At 40.8% G+C, this 24013-nt stretch overlaps 1 protein-coding gene across 1 annotated transcript in view; it reads left to right on the forward strand.

The window, feature by feature from the left end:
* Nucleotides 1–17899: 17899 nt before the first annotated feature.
* LOC308522727 (sodium channel protein type 3 subunit alpha-like) overlaps nt 17900–24013 on the forward strand; it is a gene marked incomplete at its 3' end in the record, with an annotated part of 110076 nt that continues 103962 nt past the window's right edge. Inside the window, 1 exon segment of the mRNA XM_081096285.1 lies at nt 17900–18112.

Raw genomic sequence — 24013 nt, forward strand, 5'->3', positions numbered from 1 at the left:
CCTGAATGGGAATTGTTGCATATAATTTGTTGAGGCATTTTAGTAGCCACCTAGAATAATTATCTTATTTCAAAGGTTTCCAAATAATGGAATAAGTATGGCTAATTTTTAGGTGACTAACAAATAAGTAATAAAAAGCTATTGGAAGAGTCCAGAGGAGTCCAGATATCATCATTTCAGGACTTGGACCCAGATAAGCACAAAGGACCTCTAGCTCCTACAAATTTTAGTTCATTAGCCTGTTATTGCCCTCTTTGTCTTGAGTCTTTTGAATACAAGCTCTGTAACTCGGAATCCATAGAATTCTGAAATGTACATGGTGTCAATAGGGCCACGTGATTTCCTTTGAAAAAGTTTATTAGAAGCATCCAGAATACACTTCACAGAGACCATCCTGTGTGAGGTGAGTGACCTCAGGACATTTACACATCTTAAATGCTATCCCAGTTTTAACGTTGTTTCTATTTCACGTAAAGAAAGGAAGAATGATTCTTCTCTGCAGGGCAGTCCCAGTCAGGTATCTCACAGCACCTGTGCATACCTTCATCTCCAGATGTCCATCGTGTTGAAACTGCTCTGTTGTCAGTCTCCCTCCGTGGTCTGTAAGACCCTTGAGGTCAGGGACCAGGTTTTATTCTTAGCTGTGTCCCACCATCCAGCAGACAGAGTGGCGCATCATAAGCTTTTAATAAATTCTTGTTAAGAAAATAAATAACTCAACCCTCAATATTTTGAAACATCCAGATTCCTGTCATAAATTAGTCCTTAACCTTTGAAGGTGAGGTTCCCTGTATCATTGTATCCTCTACCAGTAATATTACATTACTTTTCACATGAAACACATTGAATGTGTCTCTGATGTATCATAATACTCAAATAGCACAGATACATGGCATGATTCTTACTTTGATGTTTCCATTCCTAAGAGATAGAGAGCTAATCAGGCTGGACACTTTTATTTAAGTTTACAAACCTGCCCAGATCAAATGACCTGCAGCCTTGCTTTAACATGGCTACTTCCTCTGCTGTGTTCTTAAAACTGAAAGAATGAATGAATGAGAAATAAATAAATAAATAAATAAATAAATAAATAGATAGATAGATAGATAGATAGATAGATAAATAAATAAATAAAGGGCTAGTAGTATCTATCTAAAGGCTGGGAAGCTGAGACTCTTAAAACAGTGAGAATAAACCAACAACTAATATTTATTCAAGTGCTTACAATTGTCCAGCCCATGCAGAGCACCTGCCTTGGTGTTAATCAGCATTTAACTACTATGGGAGCTGCTGCCAGACCCTCCTGACTGCCAGGAATTATTTTAGATTCTGAAGTCTGTGTTTGCACTGTCAGCCCTTCTATTCGGCTCCCTCCTGAGCTTACCATAGCCTGTGCCCGCCCACCCACTCAGTGCGGCTGCAAAGCACCATGCCATGTCCATTTATGTCCCACAGGACGGCCCACCCTCATCCCACCTGTTCATTTGAGACTGAACAATGAGTCCAGGTGTACAGTGACCCATAGCAACAGGAACCAAAACCAGGGCCACCTGTCTAGCTGGGTAGCAAAGGGAAAGATTTTTCTAGGAGACTATACATTGCTAATTTGGGGCAAATTATTGTCTGTAGCTGGAGAAACACTTTGCAAAGGAAGTAAAAGTGCTATTATTTTCCAGATAGAAATTTTACAAAAAGGACTTGTGTTGTTAGAGATAAGTATTGAAAAAAAAAAAAGCAAGTGTCATCCAAAAGATTTTAAAAGATACTTAGTAATACTTATTAAGGGGGAGGTAAGAATTGCTTAGGGCTATCCACACAATTGTGTAGATCTGTGGTAAACTATAGGTTCTTTTCTCCATATAACCAAATTTTGTATGCTAAAGTTATTCTTTGTCTTTCTATTATCTAGGCTTAAACACCATAACACACTTAACATTTCCCTATGGGACTTTTACTCTTAATAATTGTGTGGCTGCTACCCTTTTCATTTGGGTCAAATTTGAGAATCATTATCCATAAACTCTGTATTTGCCATTTAAAAAGTTTTTTCTTTCCACACTCAACAATTCAAAACTTCTGATATGAGTACTTCTGCTGTTTGTAGTTCTTAATTTTACTTTTTTTTTTCTTTCAAGCTTCTCCATTAGGTGTCAAATTAGAGATTCTACAGCATTATAAAATACATTACCTCTTTTGTTATAATAAAAGCCATTCCTTTCAGAGTTTTTGTAACTTATTTTATGGTTTTGTTCCATTCATTTCCACAATTAATTAAAGCATAAAATATTTTGTACAAGAGATCACATCAAAAAATTTAGAGATTACAAGGACAAGGAAAATATTTACACTCTCATGAGTCAATCTATTTGTGGTCTAATATCCTATCTAATAATAGACAAACATGGTAATTAACCACACCTCCAACATGCTTCCCATTGGCTAATCAGGGCAATATGCAAAGTAACTGCCAACCAAGATGGCGGCCAGCAGCCAGGCAGCTGAAGCAAACAGGAGGCTTGCTTGCTCCAGTGAAGGAGGAAGCCAAGTTTCCCCGCCTGCCGCTGCTGGCCTCTGAGCTGCACTCTAAGAAACAATGTTGCAAGTATAGAAGCTAAACAATCCCCAGAAACCTGCTTTCAGCCAGCAGGGCCTCAGCCAGCAGGACCGCAACATTGTTTCAATTATAGAACAAACACAAATACCTGCTTTCAGCAGCAGAGGCCTCAGAGCTGGAGTCAGAGCTAAAGCTGGTCCAGAATTTTAAAAAAAAAAGAAGAAAAGGAGTGGTTGGGAGCTTCAGTCACCCACCAGCCTGAAAACAGCCCTCAGCCCCTCACCCAGACTGGCCAGGCACCCCAGTGGGGACCCCCACCCTGAAGCAACAAGATGGTGGCTAATTTGTATACTGAAGGCAGGTGGCAGCGGGCAAGGCTGTCCGCAGTCTGGGACCCGGATCTGTGACCCTGCCAGGCGGGGGGCAGTGCTTGAGGCTGTCTGCAGTCCCGGGACCTGGATCCGGGACCCTTCCTGGTGGGGCAGCAGCTCGCACAGGGTTGGATCAGCCGGGGTTGGGCAGGGCAGGACATCTGGCTTCCACCCAGCCCCAGTCACTCTGGGCAGGTGAGCAGAGCAGAGAGCCTCTGATCAGGGGAGTCAGGCCAGCGGAGGGCGGCCTGTACTCCCCACATGGCGGTGGTGACAGCTGTGAGTGCTCCAAGAGGAGCCTGCAAGCTGAGCTGAAGTAGCGCCTGCATGCCATCAGTGCCCAGGAGTGGCTGTGCAAGATCCGCCTCCTGGCCCAGAAGGTACAGGATCGCAGGGACAGCCACCATGGCTGGCCAGACTGACGTCCTCCTGGCTGCACCACGGGGGTTTGCGGATCTGCAAAGCCAGAGGCCTCCGGTGTGCACATCTCCCCCTGGAGTGCAAACATCCCCCAGCACACTGTCAGCCTCCCGCGCCTGCAACAGTTGCAAACCAAGGTGTGCACAAGTTCCCCCCGCCTCTCCACCGCACTTCCATCAACCCAGCATGCCTAACACCCTCACAGGATGTGCACACATCTCCTCTGATGCGCTCACGTCCTTTAGAGAGTGTCTGGGTGTTCTGGGTGCTGAGGGTGGGTGCCTGTGAGATGACAGTGAGAGGGCGGAGTTTTGATGCCCTCTTCCCACGGAGGCCAGTGCAGCTATGAGATCACCTCTGGAGGGTTAATGTAGGTGCTGAGGCAGGAGCAGGTGCAGGCAGACACACCTGGTGGGCGCGGGTGGCCCTCTCTGAGGTGCTTCCAGTCAGCGTTCAAGATCAAGAACCCAGAGGCGGAGAGGAATTCTGGCCTCTCAGTGAAACAGTGGGATAGTCGGGGCAACTGTAGAGGAGGAATGTGCACTTTGGGTGCCAGCACCCATGAGTGAAGGCTGCCCTGACCTAGCCTCGCTTGCTTGGGGCCTAGCGCACTCCTGTCGGGCAGTGGGTGTCAGGATGTGCTTTTCCAAATTAATGAGAGAAAACGTTGATTCTCTTGCTGCCCACAAAGGTGGAAAGTGAAGTGGGGAGACATGTGGGGAGTGAGCGAGGTTCCCTGTCTGAGGGTTCCAAATATGCTGTTGGTTTCTTTCACCGCTGACTAAAGATATACAGGGTGTCGTCCCCCCAAAATGTATACACACTTTGAATACCTACTAATTCCAATGGTTTTAAGCATAAGAAAGAAACAACAATGGAGCTGTTATCTGTTAAAAGTGTGGGCACAAACAGGTAGTTGGACATTCCCTGAGGGGTCTCAGATTGAAGAGGATGAAGGCCAGATTGAGGGGCCCCTTCCCCCCCTCACCCCAGTGCACGAATTTCGTGCACTGGGCTACTAGTACTATATAATAAAAGCCTAATATGCAAATTGCCCAAACGATAGGCAGAATGACCAGTTGCTATGATGTGCACTGACCACCAGGGGACAGACACTCAATGCAGGAGCTGCCCACAGTCTGCAGGCCCCAGGCCAGCCAAGTCGGTGCCAGTAGGGCCTCCCCCCCCCCCCCGCCCCCCATCACCTTGCCGGTCGCCCCATAGATCAGAGATCAGCCATGATCACCGGCCAGGCCTAGGGACCCTACCCATACATGAATTTCATGCACCAGGCCTCTAGTATTTAATAATTATAATAAATGTTAACACATAATAAATGCTAAAAGAAGCAAACCAGCTTTTTCACCAAATCCCTTACTGTGAAAATGAAAGTTCAGTAACTACTGACATCCCAATTCTATGTTCACCAGCTGTGTGATCTTGGTCAAGTCACTTGACCTCCTCAAGCCACAATTTCTGCAAAGGAAGATAATACCGATATTTACTTCATAGAGCTGGGGGGAGGGGAGGAACCCATGTGAAGTACATAGCCAGTGCTTGCCAATCATCGTACCCCCAAAATATAAGCTATTACATTTTTGTGTCATATTTTTATATCAAAAGGTCAGAAAGATGAAAGAATATATAAAAAAATTAATGAAAAACTGAGAAGTAAATTGTTTGGATAGAAAACTTTGGCTAGGCCTTGGAAATGACCCTTCTGGTGATGAGGAAGGGAGGCAAGAAGTCCTGAACATTACAGTTTAAATATCCTTCCACTCCAGTGGAATGGGGCACCAGAATCTAAATAAAATGTTTGTTGAATGTAAGGAAATATGGTATTACCTGAATGCCTAGATGGTGGACTCTCACTGAGACTTACTATGTCGGGTCAGGTTGATGACAAGGAAGAGCTTACTTCTTCCACTTCTGTGTGGCATCATCTAGCCACTCAGCAACCACGTGGGGAAGTGGGTTCCTCCAATTTGAATATTGTAATGTTTGCTTCAAGTCCAGAGGAGAGAAAGCTGTTCCGGAAAAACATAAAGTAAGAGAAAGAAGGGAATGTGCAAGAGACTCTGAAAAAGCACACACCGTTTATAGCAAATGCAACCCAATACTTGTCCCAACTACTAAAGTTAGAAAGCTGGATAGAAAATAGTAGGTTAAAAAATTACAGTGTGAAAAAAACAAGAAGGAAGTTAGGGTTTAAAGGAATAAAGAGAAACTGAGAGAAGAGACAGTGAGAGGTTGCTGCAGTGACCCCTTGAACTGGCATACAGATTGAGAGCAGCAGGTTTTCAAGAAACAGGAATCGGTCCTCTTCTCTAGCAGCCTGAAAAGGGACAAAAACCTCAAAGAGGAAGGGCTAAATTTTACACCCAAAAGACATGAACCCAGGCACCAAGACTCTCAGTCGCAAGAATATTTTGACAAAGTTTACCATAGACATGAGTCATTGCTTAAATTTATCATCTTAATAAATCCTTCTTCGTGATCATTCATAAAATTGCAACAACCTGTCTTACATTTTAATCCTTACTGTTTTAACTTCTTAACACTATTGATCTTCTATCATAGTACATAATTGACGAGTCCATTATGATTATTTTTATTGTCTATATCTTCTCCTAAATATAGTGTTTGCTTCAAGTCCAGAGGAGAGAATATATAAGCTTCCTGAAAGTGGGTATCTTTGCTTTGTTTAGTTATCAGTCCTAAGCACCAAGAATATTTCCTGGCAAACAGTCGATGCTCAATAATGCAAAGGTTGGTGAAAGTAGGTTTACAGTAGTTCATATGGAAACAGACATGGAGGTTACGATAATTACAGAAGCTTTAACTCAAGGAAGTCATGATGGCACAGTGTACTTAGGTACAATCTCATAAGTGCTCCAATTGCTGGTCTTCATTATTTACACATTCTTGTAGTCTACTTGCTATCCTCAAGCACACTTTTGCATACTCACAACTATAAACCTACTTTGCCAACCCCTGTATGTATTAAATAAACTAGGGGCCCAGTGCATGGGTGGGGTCCAGCAGCCGGTCCCGATTGGGGACTATCATATTGGGAGAGTGGATGTGGCAGGTCGGCAGGCTGGCCCCAGCCCCAGTCAGGGTGTGTGGGGCCCATTGGGGGTGGAGTTGGCCAGGGAGAGGGGCCCAGGGCGGTTGGAGGGCCAGCCCCACCCCCTGGTCGAACTCCAGTCAAACTCCCAGTTGAGGGGACAATTTGCATATTAACCTTTTATTATATAAGATGAATCCTTGTGACCTCTGCAAATATATGACCAAAAATTGAACCCCCTCATCTCCACCTTCATGATTCGGCCCTATACAAGACTCTGGAACTTTGATATTGTCAATGCTAGAAGTGTCCAAATGTTTAGATACTTTTTATGAGTTTATGTGAACCAAATTGATGACAATTGCTGGGAAGCAAAAAATCTCAATGGATTGAGAAAATACTCCATAAAACAGCAGTTTTGCACTTGATTTTAAACATCACAATCAAAGGAGAAGATGTAAGGTAGTTACATGAAAGGTAGTTACACGGTGATAGATTAGGGAGGTGGGAGAAAGCAAAACAGGGAAATCTCTGGGATTATATAAAAAGTAAAACAAACATATTTCTTTTACATTGGTGGGTAGAAGATAGTTAGCAATTAACAGCACAGAGAGATGGTATGCTGGAGAACAAGATAAAAATGAGGGGATCTGTGGTCTCTGCTATGGTGGGAGGTTGTGCCCTGAGGGGTCTAGAAAAAGATTACCCTGACATCCAAAGGTATTTATCATGGATGCAAAAAGACAATACACAGGCTCTGTTAAGGTAAAGATTTGCCTTTGTCAAGAAAGATACTGGCAGACCTAGAACATGACTACCCTCCATGACTTGCTTTTAGTTAGGAGGTTTTAATTTCAGACCATCCTATGAATTTATAAGTCTCTGAATTTATAAGGCTGCCATGCAGGCCTCCACTAAGCTTGTCAGGTGTAGTATGGCCACTTTTTCATCCACAATATGATGAGTGGAGGTACCCTAATATTTACTGAATTTGAAATTACACACCTGGATATAGATTGAAATTCATATACAGTATACAACATCCTATATGTTGTATATAAAGGCTAATATGCAAATTGTCCCCTCGACCGAGAGTTCAACCAGGAGTTCAACCGGAAGTTAGACCAGGGGTGTGGGGCCGGCCAGCCAACCACCCGTGGCCGCTCCCCCTGGCCAGCCCAGATCAACCTTTCAAATTTATAGATGGTCATCTATCTCCACTTCCATCAACTTATGCACAGCAACACCTTTCTCCCAGGTTTACAACAGTAACACCCCAAGTTTCACCCTATCTTTCTTCTTGGCCTCCTTCTAGTAGATAGAGTCCCTTAATAATGCAGTCCCTTGCTTCCTTTCCAGTTCTTTCTTCATTAGCATCTCCCAATTCCTCCCACACCCCCTGGTCTCCATTCTTTTCTCAACAGCCCCCCTCTCTGCCCACAGCACATTGGAAAGTTGCATTAATTTACCTTGTAAATTTCAACAGGAAAGTTATGTTCTGAAATATTAATACAATTTCAATTATGATTAAAATATAAATTCTTTAATTTCATTTCTTCACTAATAAAGTGAACTTATGAACTGTGAAGAATTTTTTTGCTATTTTTTCTAGTTTTACATAAGCTTTTCAAATAATTACACCCTCTAGACTTAGAAGATATAGGGTCTAAGCATGGTTTCCTATCTTACTGTGTTAGCATTAAATAATGCTAAACAAACTGTAAACTATTAATGGGAGTTTAAGTAAATATTTTCAAAAAATAAAAAAGAGCATATCAAAATTTTTAATTCTTCTCATATTAACCTAATTATGCATAGATTTAGACATAGTTTCTTGTACCCAGCAAATTTTAGAAGATAGAATTAGAGATTGTATAAGTGACTTGTCTAAGTGCTTACTTATAATTAGCAATAAATGCTAAGGGATCATGGAAATAACAGCAATATATTTTTCCTATTAGCTTAGTCGATCTGACAGTTTGATAGCGTCACACTAACAAATCTGTGTAGGGAATAAAGGTCTGTTGCTTAGTCACAAAGCCCTAGAGTGGAGAGTGCGTGTGCATGTGGGTAAACAGATTATCCATAGATCTGTGAGAGAAGCAGGGAAGTGTATCTCCAGCACCTGACCGAACCTGCTTCACATCTGTCTGTGGGTAATGAAACCCCATGGCATGGAACCGGTGCTTACAAGCATCTAAGAATATTCAGTTATTTGAATGAATGGCATTCTTATTTCCAACAATGTGCATAGTAATATGAAAGGCAGTGTTCAAAGACAGCAATTAAGTGGATACTTTGCCCTTAGAGATCGCCACAAACTGTTACACTATTGGGAAGTTGGAGTGAGTTTGCCTGCCTTTTAGAAATAGAGTAGAATCTTGTTCTAGCTTTGGTATTAAATGTCAAGGCTTTTCTCATTACTGGTTTTCTAAATGGAAGAGATAAAGAAGACAACAATTTATAAACAGTGACACAAATACCAACCTATGCAGAAAGATACTACTGAATATCTGCTATGTGCCAGGCATTATGTTAAAACAAAGAAAAGGATATGAAAAGACTGTATATAAAAGGTATAGTACTTGTTCCCAGGGAATTCATAGCCTTGTGGAGGAGAGAGTTAAAGAGAATGATTGGAAAGAAGCCAACATTTACAGTGTAGTATGGAAAATACTACCATGATGATATAACAAAATATAACCATAGCATAGAATGCTACTTATATAACCTGGGGGATAAAGAGGAGGGTGTCTAAGACATTTGTGGGGAGAACAGGACAGGATATCAAGTTCATTATCCTGCATCTTCAAGAATAAATAGCAGTTGGCCAGGTGTTAGAGGAAAATGGGGATGAGAAGGGCAGCGATGAAAAGTGATTTGAAACTGAGAGAATAACACTGTAAAAGAACTTGGGACAAATTAGTAGCCCAAGATACCTTCAGGAGGTTGTAATTACCTAGCTGTATAGCCACAACATGGAGAATAATCTATATTGGAAACCACTTGGAAATAAAGTATTTTTTACTGCATTATTCTTTTAGAGTAAGGGTAAAAATATATTAGTACTACTGAATTGAATTATACCTAATAAGTAATATTTTGACAATTATTACATCTGGAATATTTGAGTCCTTGATGTAAAATTGCATTGTCTTCTGAGTAGACTTTAAACTGACAATTATCCCATTTTTAGACCAATTTTTACCACCACGTAATTTTTGCTTTTCTGTACCAATTTTTTTACCCGAAAAATGTGTACATTTCTAACTTTTTAGAGATGTTGTAAAGAAAAAAAAGATATAATAGATGTGAATGTATTTAATTGTATTTTATCAGAGTCCTTTTTGTAATTTACAACACCTTATGTAAAAGCACTGGGCAAATGTGAGTTAGTGCCAGTATTTAATAGGAGATTCTGCTCTTGGATGGATACAGAGGTGAAAAGGTAGAACGAACATAATATAAATTAGCTTATGTTTGCTTAAATTAATACCTAAAAAAATAAATGCAAGCATAGAGGTAGGCAAGTTTGCTATCAAGGTGACTAAAAACAAACATAGAAGCTAAATATCAGCATGAATGAGACTTTCTGGAAGAAGACAGATTTCAGCATCTTCTCAAATAGCAGAAGGGTTCTATTCTAGACTCAAAAAGAGAACTGAGGGAAAAATGTGTATAAATAGTATGAAAGGGCATATTTAATGTATTTTTAATATTGTAAATGTATTTTTTAATCCTCACTCAAAGATATGTTTTTATTGATTTTTTTTGAGAAAGAGAGAGAGAGAGAGAGAGAGAGAGAGAGAGAGAGAAAGGAAGGAAGATAGAGAGAAGGAAACATCGATGTGAAAGAGAAACATTGATCAGCTGCCTCCATCATGCACCACAACCAGGGGTGGAATGGGTAACTTAGGTATGTGCCCTGACCGGGAAAGGTGCACGGGACAAAGTTGTCTGGATTAGACCTAGGGAACCACTGTTCCAAATTATAAGGGAGAGAAAGGCAATGAGAGGGAGATATCTAAGAAAATTTGAAAGAGAATTGCTAAATTAGGTTTAAATATTTGGAATAATAATCGTTGCTCATTGCCAGAACTAATGAAGCAATTACAAATGTTAGCAATGAATATATGAATTAGATGAGACTGATATTTCTACATTAAAATGTAAATTTGCTATAATTTGTATTTATAATTTACATTTATACTGATATTTATTATAATTATATAATTTTGTTATATCTTTGTCAGTTGAATTCATTGTAGAATGGCTTTGGTTTTTTCTCTCCCTAAATTTTGATTTTATCACATGTTAATTCCACATATTGTCCTCAGAATAGAGCTTATTCTTTAAAATGTTGGCTGCCATTATGGCACCAGAATGTGTCCAGAGATTAGACGTTGGTTCAGCAACCTTGGTACTTGAGTTCTGCTAAGAAAGAATTCAGAGGCAAAACTCAAATACAAGCAAAATTTTACTTAGAAAGTCACAGAGGTAGAAATGTGTTCAGGAAGCAAGTTTCAGAGGCAAACGAAGGGCCCTTGGCACTGGCTGGGTGGCTCAGGTGGTTGGAGTGTCACCCCAGACACCAAAAAGATTTCTGGTTGGATTCCTGATCAGGGCCCATACCTAGCTTTTAGGTTCAATACCTGGTTGGGGCACGTACAGGAGGTGGCTGATAGATGCTTTTCTCTCACATCAATATTTCTCTCCCTTCCTCTCTCTTTCTAAAATCAATAGAAACATATCCTTGGATGAGGATTTAAAAAGAAAAAGAGGGGTTCTTGGGGCTTAGGAGAGAGAAAGGTAAGGGTAATGCACCTGCGGGGGGCGGGTGGGGGAGAGGGAGGAAAGAGGCATTAGTGAGCAGCTCTGGAGCTCTGGAGAGGCAAAGCACCTGGGTCCTCCCTCCCAAGGGCTCTTAAGGGTGGAGATTTTAGAGGAGGTCCCAGGGGAGGATCGCTATAGCATATCCATCAGCCTCCCAGGGTAACAGTCTCCAATGATGGTGCCCGAGAAGCGGCTCATTACTCAATGCAGCTGGTCCTGCTGTCGCTGTGGCATCGCTTATCATTTTGTTGCTTGTCTGGGCCAGGAGCTGAAACACACCTGAGGCCTAAATGTGATCCTAGAGCAGCGGTTCTCAACCTGTGGGTCGCGACCCCTTTTGGGGTCGAACGACCCTTTCACAGGGGTCGCCTAAGTCCATCGGAAAACACATATATAATTACATATTGTTTTTGTGATTAATCACTATGCTTTAATTATGTTCAATTTGTAACAATGAAATTGGGGGTCACCACAACATGAGGAATGGTATTAAAGGGTCGAGGCGTTAGGAAGGTTGAGAACCGCTGGAGAGGTTAATGCTTAAGGGAGAGGTTGTGAAAGGGCCCTCCTGGGAGTCACATGAGGCCACTCTTCAGTCCTTTGTTCCTCCTCCAAGGCGGGGGGGGGGGGGGGGGGGTCTATGGAATGATTAGCAACATGCCAGGGAGGAAGGTCGGGGAGGGACCAAGCCATATGACCAGTGATATGAAAGGTCGGAGGGTCTAAGCGGCATGACCATGATATGCGAGGGGAAGAAAGGCTACCCTGGGGGCAAAGTCCTTGTTTTCACAGTTCTGCCTGTTGCTAGGCATCCGGGCTTTTTGCCCTGGTGATCTTCTATACCTGGCCCATCATCCTTGCTCTGCTCATGTCTGTCTAACTGCCTACCACAAAAACCACACACACACACACACACACACGCACACACGCAAGCACACACACACAGCCTAGAATCACCTAAAAAATTTGTTTCTCAGAAAACACTGCCAGGATACTTTTGAATATATGGATTCCCAAAAGTAGGCATCAAAATGAACATACTTCTAAGAATATGACTAGTGGAGAAATTAGTACGGAGTGCTAGGGACTGGCAGAATTAATATTTAGTTAAGTAATACTAAGGTAAAAGTTATTAGAAAGTGGAAATATCTCATGACAGAAAACTTATGCAATTAAATGGTAAAATGTCATAAATTTTCACACAAATAGTGTGAGTAGCAAGCGTCTAAATTAGTGGGAGCTCATTTCCTTTATGCTCCTCCAGCACTTGGTCCATGTTGGTATCATAGCAGTTATCCTACTCAATTATAATTGCTTGTGTGGCAAGATGACATGTGACATACTAACTAATGTATTTTTACTTCCCTCCTTGTTTGTTTCATCTGTAAAATGTATATAATAATACCTCCCATGCAACAGGGTTAAACAAATATGCAAACTGCTCAGAACAGTGGCTGGTGCGTAGCACTGAATGAATTTCGGTTTTTATTGTTGTTACTATTGTTGGATTTCTTGACTATTACCTGAGGCTTTGCCTCCCAGCTACTCCCCCAAATTCTGGCCAGATAGCAAGGCCATTATTTCCTCAGTGGAATTGTCATGGGAAACATATACAAACATCATCAGATTGTGTTTTAAATTTAAAAAGCTTCAGTCTAAGTGTTATGAGTTGAATTGTGTCCTCGAGTCCTCCCCTCCCCACCCCAACAAAAAAGGTATGTTGAAGTCCTAATCCCCAGTATTTTAGAATATATGCCCTTATTTGGAAATAAGGTCTTATGGAGGTAATCAAACTAAAATGAAGTCATTAGGGTGGACTCTAACCTATAAGGACTGGTGTCCTTGTAAAAAAGGGGACACTTTGGACACAAAGACAAGCATGCACAAGAGGAAGATGATGTGAAGAGACCTAGAGGGAATCACGAAGATGATGTTGGAGTTATAGTGACACAAGCCAGGTAATGTCTGGGCTACCGGAAGCTGAAAGGGACCAAGAAGGATCCTTCCCCTTCAGGTCCCAGAGCTGGATTTAGGACTTTTGAGCTCCAGAACTGGGAAACAACACATCTCTGTTGGTCTGAGCTACCCAGTGTGGTACTTTGTTTCATTAGACCTCGAGGACTAATAAGTTAGCTACAAGACAGAGGAAATGAGAGGAAAGCTTACGGATCCAGTTTGCTACTGGCACGGAAGACAGTTTGGGGGCTGGAAAGGAAGCTTGTGAGGAAGCAAGGGAGCCAAACCCAGCTGAGGCCTCTGATAACGAACCCCCTACATAGCTTGCCCACCCAGGATTAGCTAAAAAGGTAGAAAAATGAGGTGCTGGAATATTCTAATGTAGCAGAGAGTGTGCCTCACTTGTCTGAAGTCCACAGAGCAGTGTGGAGTGCTTGTGACCTGGGACTTAGGTCAACAAATTACAGCCCAGAGTAGCCCTGGAAATGGGGTAGGCAGTTAGGCAGACATGGGCAGAGCAAGCATGAAGGTCTAGGTACAGAAGGTCACCAGAGCGGAAAACCCCGGTGCCTAGCAATGGACAATTAACTGTAGGGTGGGACCTTGTCCCCAGGGTGACCTTTCCTCCCCTAGCATATCATTGGTCAAGTGGTTTGGACTCCCCCCCCATCATCTTTCCTCCCTAGAGATAATCTGAAACGTGGGGTTCGGGGGGCAAACTTCTCTTCCCATGGGTTCTTGTCCTCACAAAGTTTGAAGAATAAACTCATGGACAAAAAGGCTTCCTTAATAAAAAATGTAGAAGTGTATTGGAAGCAGATACAAACTCCATCTGGGCAAGGGTGTCCCCAAAGGGTCCCCCAATGGGAAAAGCCTGCTCTCTCTCTCTCTAATGGGAAAATTTTAAAAATCCTACCTGGTGTCTCTTTGTCTCAAGTTTATACATGCTGCAGTTCTTTGCTTGAATCTGATCTTTTTTAAATTGGTCCCTTTCCTTAATTTGGGACCCCCCTCCCCCCGCCACCCTCCGCTTTCCTCATTGGTCATTCTGCTACATAAAATTAGTTTCAAAGCTCTAAGTCCACGTGGTGCCCCCCCCCCCCACCATTTTCTCTCCCCCTTATCTTGCTGGTTGGGGTCACTTTTGATTTATCTTATGGTTTTCTTCCAGTTTTGCTGGCAGAGAAAGCCCTATCTTATAGCTCTCCCAGCCACTCAGGTCAGGACTACTTTTGGTGTAACTTATGGTCACTTAAATTGCTCAGGCCAGAGATATCCCTGTCTGTCCTCAGTCTATGGATGTTTTAATTGCTTAGGCCAGAAACAGTTCCATCTGCCTGTGACATTGCTCTATCCTCTGTACAAGTAAGATAAACACCCTGGCATCTTCAAGTCTCCATCTATGTATTCCTCTCCCATGGACCCTCCTCATTCCCTAAACCTTCTTAAACCTGCCTATTTTGTCCCTAAAACTCATTTCAATAACATCTAGGCCTCAGTTGTATTTCGGCTCAGGCCCAAATAAGCAACAAAACCAGCCAACTCTGATGCCAGAACCAGCTGCATTGAATTATGACCCCTGCACTGCTGCCATCCAATAAATTAGTGGAGACCACAACCCTGAAAGGACACTGAATATTCTGTTAAGATCTTTCCCTGGGACTTCCCCTAAAACCCCTCCCCTTAAAACCCTCAGGAAGAGGATCCAGTATGCTCTCCCTCCTGGGAGCAAGTCCCGGCCTTTCCTTTTTCCTTTCCCTTCCGCACCCCTCCACCCCAGGCATGTTACCTTTGCTTCCTCACTCCCAAGCTCCAAAGGCCCTTTCTTCACCTCTATAGCTTGCTTCCTAAGGCCATTTCTTTTAGGAATTACTTCTTCCACCTCAGTGATTTACCAAATAAATGTTCTCTTTCAGTTTGGGTCTTGGCTCTGAATTCTTTCGTAGCCAGAACCCAAGTACCGAAGTTGCTGAACCCAGGTTTGGTCTGACCGCTTGGGGCCAGACACCTGGTACTGTTCCCGCCCCCTACAACAGAAAGATGCAACTTGTTTTTCCTTCCTACTCCCCCAAGGACAGGAACAGTAGTTACCTGCTGGGGTCCAACCCCAGCAGATCCAGGGGTCCCCAAAGGTGTGGACGGAGTTGGCGAAGAAGGAATGACACGGAGACAGTGTTCAGTTGGTCAGCAGCCTAGCCAGAATCTCCAGCCAGGATCTCCAGCCAAGTTCTGATCTGGATTTCCAGAGAGGTTCTGGTTAGGATCTCCAGCCAGGTTCTGTGTCCATGTTGTCTTGCTAGGTTCTCCAGCCAGGTACTCCAGGTTCTCCAGCCAGGTTCTGTAGCCATGTTCCCTCGCTAGGTTCTCCAGCCAGGTTCTGTCCAGGTTCTCCAGCCAGGTTCAGTCACCAGGTTCTAGTCAGGTTCTCTTGCCAATTTCTGTAGTCAGGTTTAGTCCAGGATCTTTTGCCATGTTCTCTCCAGCAAAGTTCTTCTGTCTCTAGAGAACGTTCTGTGTAGGTTCTGTGCCAATTTCTGTCTCTCTCTCTGTGTCTTGCTGTCTTGTTACATCTGTATTTATACCAGTTGATTCAATCCTATCAATCTCTATTACAAAGGTTAGGGCGTTTCTTATCTCCATTCCAGGGAGTAAAGATTATGTAGCTTAAGCATGATTGTTCGTAGTTAAAGTGATTAATTACCCGCCTGGCACTTAGTTGAGGGGTTTTATTCCCTCCCTAACTTCAGGGGAAAATCCCTACCTGGGGAAACAACCTTTCTCAGAGACCTTGGTTAAAACACATAGTGCCAAGAAGGTGAGCAAACATATTAAGAACAGTATGCCATATATGCCAGGTCCCTTGAAACAGCAAGCATGGACCGGCTCCCGGCAGTTACCTGAAAGAAAAAGCCAACAAAACCTGAGGTCATGAGGAGGACATACTGCCATGAAAAGCTAAATGGATGGGGTGTTTGGGGCTGAACAGGAATGTGGGCACACTGGCAGATGTTTGTGTGGAGGAATGATGATGCCTGAGATCACACAGGATTTTACACCTCATTGGACGCCCACATACAAAAGTCCGGCTATGTAAATGTTCCTGGACTTACCTGTAGATGAGTCCACATGAGAAGAGATGAAAGAGGAAAACCACGCATGAGTTTAAGTGTAAACCCAAAATCACGGGGAAAAGCCTCAAGCGACTCCATCTACCCAGAACTGACTACATTTATTTTTCTGCATTAGGCAAAATGGGGATGGGCATGGAAAACCAAGTAAGTAACACTCCTTGAGGACATGGCTTCAAAATAGCATTATATGTGTCTCTCTTCTTTATACAGCCCCTTGATGATAGGAACTGTGTGTTTTCATCTTTGTCTCTTTGAAGCTAATACAGTGCCTGACATCAATTAAGGTGCTCCATCAATATGAATGCATTTCATTAATCTATATATATAAAAGGCTAATATGCAAATTGTCCCTTCAAGAATTCAATCAGGAGACCAGGAGTTTGATCGCTCACTCTGACATGTGCTGACCACCAGGGGGCAGCGTGGAATGAAGAAAGGCTCTGGCCGGCAGCCGGAAGGCCCCGATAGGGCCTGATTGCCCACCAGGCCTAGGGAACCTACCTGTGCATGAATTTCATGCACCAGGCCTCTAGTTACCAATAAGCTAATAAATTATAGTTGTTTGCTAAGTAAATATGAAAAGTCAAATGAAAGGAAAGCACTTGATTAGCTGAGGAATGTCTTTTAATAAACTGACAAAAAATCATTTCCATTTTGCTTATGTATTGTGTGGTTCAATATTCTCATATTTTCTGAAGTATTTTAAAGTTAAAGATATATTACATAACTGCTGAGTAGTCTCATTTAACATAAATTTCAACTGTTCCTTGTATCAATATACACACCAAGGTAATCCACAGATCTAAAGCATCTAGGCCTCACTGAAGTTTACAACACTTTTCTACATTCAGATGTTGTTTCTTGTAAATGTTTTACTAAAAAGGAATTCAAAAAGACTACCAGTGAAAGTGCATGATACTGTTCTTTTTTTTTTTTTAATCCTCACTCAAGGATATGGTTTTATTGATTTTTAGAGAGAGGGGGGAACAGTGATGTGAGAAACATATGCGCCTTGACTGAGAATCGAACCCACAGCCTACATATGTGCCCTGACCAGGAATTGAACTCACAACCTTTTGGTGCACAGGACTATGCTTCAACCAACTGAGACACCTGGCCAGGGCTACGCTGTTCTTTATGGAGTCAGATTACTTACTTAGAATTCATTCTATGACAAGCAAAAGTTTTCAGGCCACAAGAGTCATGATTTTGCAAAACTTTACATGTAGAGTATATGGAAATCTAAAAAAACTAATTTTCAAACAGATATTTGTAGGGCCTTTTGTTATTGTTTATTGTGCTACTTTATAGCTAAATCAACTTTTTAAATTTATGAATATTTGAAAACATATTATGAGGTTCAAATAGTATGCAAAAGAGTCTCTTTGTACATACTCATATGTTGTTTCACTTTATGATAAAGAATAATGGGGTTGTTTTTCCTTTTATTCAATTCTATGTGTCTACCAGTAGATGGCGGTACCACGTTGGTTTCTGTCAGCCTTTTTTTTTTTTCCCTCAAAGCTGTTTTCTGATATATGTTGGGTACCATAGAGTGAATCTCAGAACAGGAAGCGGAGGCATAGCAGAGAGGATTCTGGAAAGGTCCCTTTGTGTCCTTGTCCACAGAGAGAGCAAAGAAAAAAAACATTGTAATTAATTTGTAAACCTCTGTGGCCAAAAATGTGAACAACTGCAGAAGAAGGCACACTGCACTCTAACCATCTTGGATGCGGGGCTTTGTTATGCTGTGATCCCTAAGGCTCTCTTCCATCAGGTAAGCTGGCAAAACCTTTCATTATCTACACCATAGCATCTGCTACCACATCATTTTTCTTATTTTAAAATCATCTTCATACTGCTATTTTACCCTAATGTTGTTTGAATGTACATTACAGAAACCAAAGACATCATTTGATGTGTAAACTGCTTACTATTCCTTTCTCTCTCAATAGAAACAGAGCCTCTGTCTAGAAATGGTGACTTATGGTACAGAGTAGGCATTACTGGTCCTATGGTTCAGAAACATGCAGATGTTTGATTCATTGTATTCAGAGACAGTATTTTTTATTACACGAAGCTAACCTAATGGATTTTCTGGCTGTACATCTCTGTTTAAATGTCCAGTGTGTCTAGTATTTTTAAACATAAGTGTACAGTGAAACTGGAACTATCACTGTGCCTTAGTCTTTCATTTAACAGCGTTAAAGGGGCCGTGAGTATAGGGAGTGACAATAAGATAGAGGTGTTTGGCTGTTTGAAACACATTCTCTTTTTTTCTAAAAATCTATTCTCACTGATGGAAGAAGATCACCAACGCTAACCGTTAAAAAAGATATTTAACTTTGTAATAATAAAATCATCTCTCTATGCTCCATAATGTGCCATTTCTTTTATATTTTGATATGTTCATTTCTATATTAAATAGTTACCTTTTAAATGTATTGACTTAACGGGTATTATATCTTCTTGATGCATTGTCTCATAAGCTTGAAACATTTCTGGGTTTTTTTCTTATAGACTTAATAATTGGTTATTATTATTACTACTACTACTACTACTGTTATTAATTACCAGGGAGAGCTGCATGAGCCAAAAAATAATTATTTACTTAATCTATATTTTTTTATAGTTTTCTCTAAAATATTGTATAGAGTAACTACAAATGCATCATTCAATTAGCTATCACATACTTAGAATAAGAAATTATTGGCAGAAAATCTATAGGAAGTAATTGAAAGAAGGGGTTTAGATATCAGAAAGTTGTTGTTTTTTAAAACAGCAGGTGGTATAGCGTAGCATATGAGGACAAAGATGAAACATAAGTGACTGTAGGGATTTGCATGGAAATATTTCATCACTGTCACTTGAGTAGTAAGTGCCCTGTGTGAAATAAAGACCTCTGATTTCAACCTGGCTTCCCAGTCAGTACTGGTCAAGAGGGCCTAAAAATAGAACTCAAGGCCTCTGCCCTAAAAGCGACGGTAATTTTTAATGATGTAGCAAAAACACTGATTTTTCACTTAGTGTTTTAAAATGAGTAACAATAATACTCCTCCCTAAAAAATTGCAAACTAGTGGATGCCTCTGAGAAAGGCCCGGGTCTTGTATATTTCAGAACTTCTACCACAGGGTATGAACAAAACTGCCCTACGAAAAGGCTTCCCAGAAACGGATGTGAATGGACTTGTGTGTACTGTACGTGCAGTGCCTCCCTACAGGTGACCAGATGTAACTTTGTTCTGTGTAAACACAAGCGCTGGTCTTGATGGAACTGTTTTACATTTATGAATGGGTGTTTACATTTGGCCCTGAATGTTAGCAGTTTGGGGGGTATAATTTCAATTATCTCTTAGTTATTTGTCAATCTATGAAGTCACAATGTAAAGAGGTGACGTAGACAAAGTTAATCACAAAATGTTTTGATTAAATGTATATCACATAAGCTTGTATATCTTATTCTTTAGAAAAAGCTAATAGTAAATGCATAATACTGTAATTTATTGACGCAGTAGAGAAAATAGGTTGAGTACTGAGATGGAAGTCTTAGGTTTTGGTTCAAGTTCTGCCACTAGGGAGGTTTGTCACCTCAGAAAATTTGACACCAAGTATCACTGAAGCATGTTTTTCTTGCCCGTAGAAGATGGGAATTTGAATCAAGGATATATAAGATATATAAGGACACTTTTCAGTTTTAAAATTCTATGATTCTAATTTATCTGGATTTTCACCAATTAATTTCTCAGCTTAACTGGCACATCTGTGACTCTTACTGTGTTGTATATTACCACTAATGGTGCGCTGAACATGGGGATAGAGAAGTCGAGGGAGAGAGATGTTTTAAAGGTCCTTGGCCTGTTCCTTCTGTGGTGCTAACAACTAGGAAGCAATGTGGAGAAGTGGGTAAGAGCTAGGGCTGGCAGATTGAATCCTAGCTCCACTATTACTTGACAAAGTATTTAAACTTTCTGAATCTTCATTACATCTTCTATCAAATAGGCATGACCATGCCTCTGATGCAGGAATGTGTAAATAAAATAATGTCTGTTCAGTGCTTATTCTGTATCCTGAGACATGATTAAGTGCCCACTCTCTTGCCATCCAACCCCCACCAAACAGAACAGGTTTTCTTGTTATTATCGGTGATGATGGTATAATATCTTCTACCACAACAGGAAGATATTATACCATCTGCCAAGGAATTCTGCAGTTGAAAAGTGAATAATTCTTATCTTGGAAGAATGCCCTTGCTAAAACAACAGCAAAATATGTTCCCTGTAATGATGTCAATTAGTGCTAACATTGTGGACATTTCCTGGAGAGTTTACAGAACTCTCATGCTATCTTCTAGAAGAATGTTTTTGCCCAATGGAATACATGGACTCCACTTAAAAGGGTTTATTTTTTCTTCTTTTTAACAAAATGGGGGCAAGGGACTTTATTTCACTTGTGCCTTAATAGTATAGACCGATTAGGCAAAAGTCTGAAGATTCACAAAGAAAATCTAGGTTTCACTAAGAATCACATCTAAATGCCAAATAGTTTCTACTATGATCATCAAATTATAGAGCCTAAATCCCCCAAATAAGTGCATGTGTTGGCTGTGCGATCAACTCACACGCTCTCTACTGCTTAAATCCTATTAATGGTAAAATAAAAGGTGGAAGGGCCCACTGTGCCTGATGAAATTGTTGACATATTGCAAATTCCTGTTTTCCTCCCAAGGTTTTCTCTGTGTGCAGCTTTGTGCTCTTGACAGCTGTGTGCTCCTGGGATCTTCGGGAGCTAGAGCTGGGATGTCCTCTTAGCACCCCAGGCCTCCCAGTTCTTCCCTTCAACCACCCTGGGCCTCTTTAAACTGACTCAAGTAATGGCGCTGTCAGTTTCATCTTCATGGCAGCCACGATGACTTAATGTGCTCATGATTAGACAGATCTGAGGTGGAGGAAAGTTTGGAAGGCTTAAAGAATGAGGGTGAGGTTTCTCAATTAGACAGTGCTTTGCTTGGAATTTGTTGCTAGTTCATTTTTCCTGATACTAGGTCACTCCTAGCCCTTGTGATTCCTTAATTTTAGGGTTGCAGTTAACGGAAAGCACTCATAACTATAAGCATATTAAGACAAATGTGTTTTTTCCCCACCAAAGAAGGAACATGTGACAAGATGGTGAAATTTCTTTGCATGGGTAACTGGGGTTACTTTTTTCTCACTACCATTCATGTATAGAAACATTGTGAACTACCTGAAGGTTGGAAAGTAATGTTTCATTTGTCATCTAAAAATATATTATTCAGTCTACCTAATATTGATGGATGTTTCACCAGTTTTTCCAAATGATGAGAATGAATTACCCACCTACTCCTGAAATATAATTCAGGATATTAACGGTATACTTCTGTACTTTAAAGACCTAGTTTTTAAAGTTAGATTCATTTTAATTGTAAATCATCTTTGCTTCCACTTGAACTTTGCCCGTTAACAATTTTAATGGCAATCGTTATAGAACATGTATCTGAACTTCTACTTTGTGAGGTAGATTGTTCTTGGGAATAGTTATAAAATTTGGGAAGGATAAAAGCCAAATCTATTGTTGCTTTGGGTTGCAAGTTCACACATTTATCTTTGATTGGAAAACTGCTTTTTAGTTCGACTTTACCTAATATTTTTCTCTCTGGGATAAAGTTAACCCATTCTTTGGATACATTGTAATAGGACATATCAAGTGCACTAGTAGATACACATTTCAGAGCAGAATATTATTAGTTGTGGTTTACTTGATAAAACAGTAATAAATAAAATCTTGCTCTCTTGCTAAGTAAGCAAAGACATGCATTGTCCTCTCAACTGCCTGAGTGGCACCAGCTCTTTAGGATCTGAAATCTGAATCTACACCCAGACACATAACTCTTTACAATTTATATAAATACCTACTCAACTGGCTACCACGTGTTTTAATGTGCAAGTGATTGATTTTTTTATAGTCTACCTCTTTTCTCCAGAATGTCAAGCGATAAAAGATCGATGGAAAGTATTTTAGAGAAGTTTCTGCCCAAGATAATATGAACAGAGAACAACTGCAAAGTAACTTATAAGCAGTTCACATAAACATATGCGAGGTGGTGGTTGTATAAGGGAATTCTCAGGGGTTGTTTTAGTTCAGAGGAATCTTTTGAAAGTCTGGAGTTATTTCTGTAATAAGTGAATTAGGTTTTCATCCTTTGGAGACTGCCTGTAGGGAGCTCTGCATGTGATTAAGCTCTGTGCCGGAGCAAAGTGAAGGAAGTGACGGGCCTTGAATTATTAAGCAGCGGTTTAATATTGTTTTATTCAATGGGTGAATTTAAAGATGGGAAGTCACTCTTTAAATAACTCTGGCCATTTTCTGCCAAGAAGCTCACTTTTGGGAATTTTAATATCCTGATATTCAGAATATACTTCATTCTTACTTGAGTTGTACAGAACACTTTGTCCGTTTCCTTTCCCAAGGATTCAGGCTGGAATAATTCACTGGCTCCCAGTTCTCATTGCTAAGTGGCATTGTGCTTCTGCGCAAGAACCTCACATATCCTTGCATAGGGTTAATGAGACACATTAAGGGTTTAAGCCTGTATTTGAGAACCTGTCACCTGTTGGCTAGTTTCTCGGTCTCCTTGGTGTGTTTGCTTGTGACATTTATTTTTGTTCTCTTTGTAAGTTATTTTTGTTCTACAAAGTATTCTGGGCATTTTCTTTTCAAGGAACTTACTATATTGTGATTGGAAATGACCCTAAGAATAAATTTTCCATGAAAACAACTCAAATTTCTACATGAGCAGAGAAAATAGAAAAAAATAAGTGAAGCCAGTCAAGGTGGGACTAAGGAACTCAACAGTCCTTGCTAAAGAGGAGGAGCTCCTTAGGGCCAGAGAGATGTCAAATCAAACCCTTTCTCCGAAGAAGCTTAAACTTCAGATTTTCATTAGGAATCTCCCTCTTGTTAAATGTTGTCATCTATTTCAAATTACTTACAACACTGGATAAATCCAACATTTCCAATCCAACCAGTACTTTTACCAATGAGGAAAAATAAACCTCATGAAGAGGAAATGGCTAAACAATTTTTAGAGGCATAGCCACTGGGACTCAAGATCTTTTTTCTATTACTCCAGGCTCACCCAGCTGCCCACCATTTGTCCATCTCTTTCATTTCAAATCCTTGAATATTCTACATACTTTTCCCCCCACACACACTTATATTTACATCTCCAAACTTCAGGGGATGTTCCCTAAAGGTATAGTTCCCCAAGCCTTTGATTGCTTTTAATGCTTCCCTTGCTGTGGGTATCTTGTTACTGATATGTTAGTTGGTGCAGTATATAATATTCTCACTTCTGCCCTATTCTGAAACCATTGAAAAATTTGTCTTTAAAGCTTAAAATTTAGAGCAAAAACATATGTCCTTTAGCTGTGAAATGGTATAACTTTTACTAATAGGATATTTATATGTCCTTGAGTCCCACAGGGTTTCCAAGTCCTAAAATATCTTTAATCATAGCCAATGATGATTACAACTCAAGTAAATCCATTCTTAAATATTAGTTTTCAACAACTGTATTGGGCTTTACTATCAATCTTTATATATTTATGGCAGTAACTGAATTATATTATTACATTAGCATTGGAAGAACAGACAAAAGTAT

The sequence above is a fragment of the Myotis nattereri genome, assembly GCF_964212035.1.
Source record: "Myotis nattereri genome assembly, chromosome: 7".
In the NCBI taxonomy this organism is placed as follows: Eukaryota; Metazoa; Chordata; class Mammalia; order Chiroptera; family Vespertilionidae; genus Myotis; species Myotis nattereri.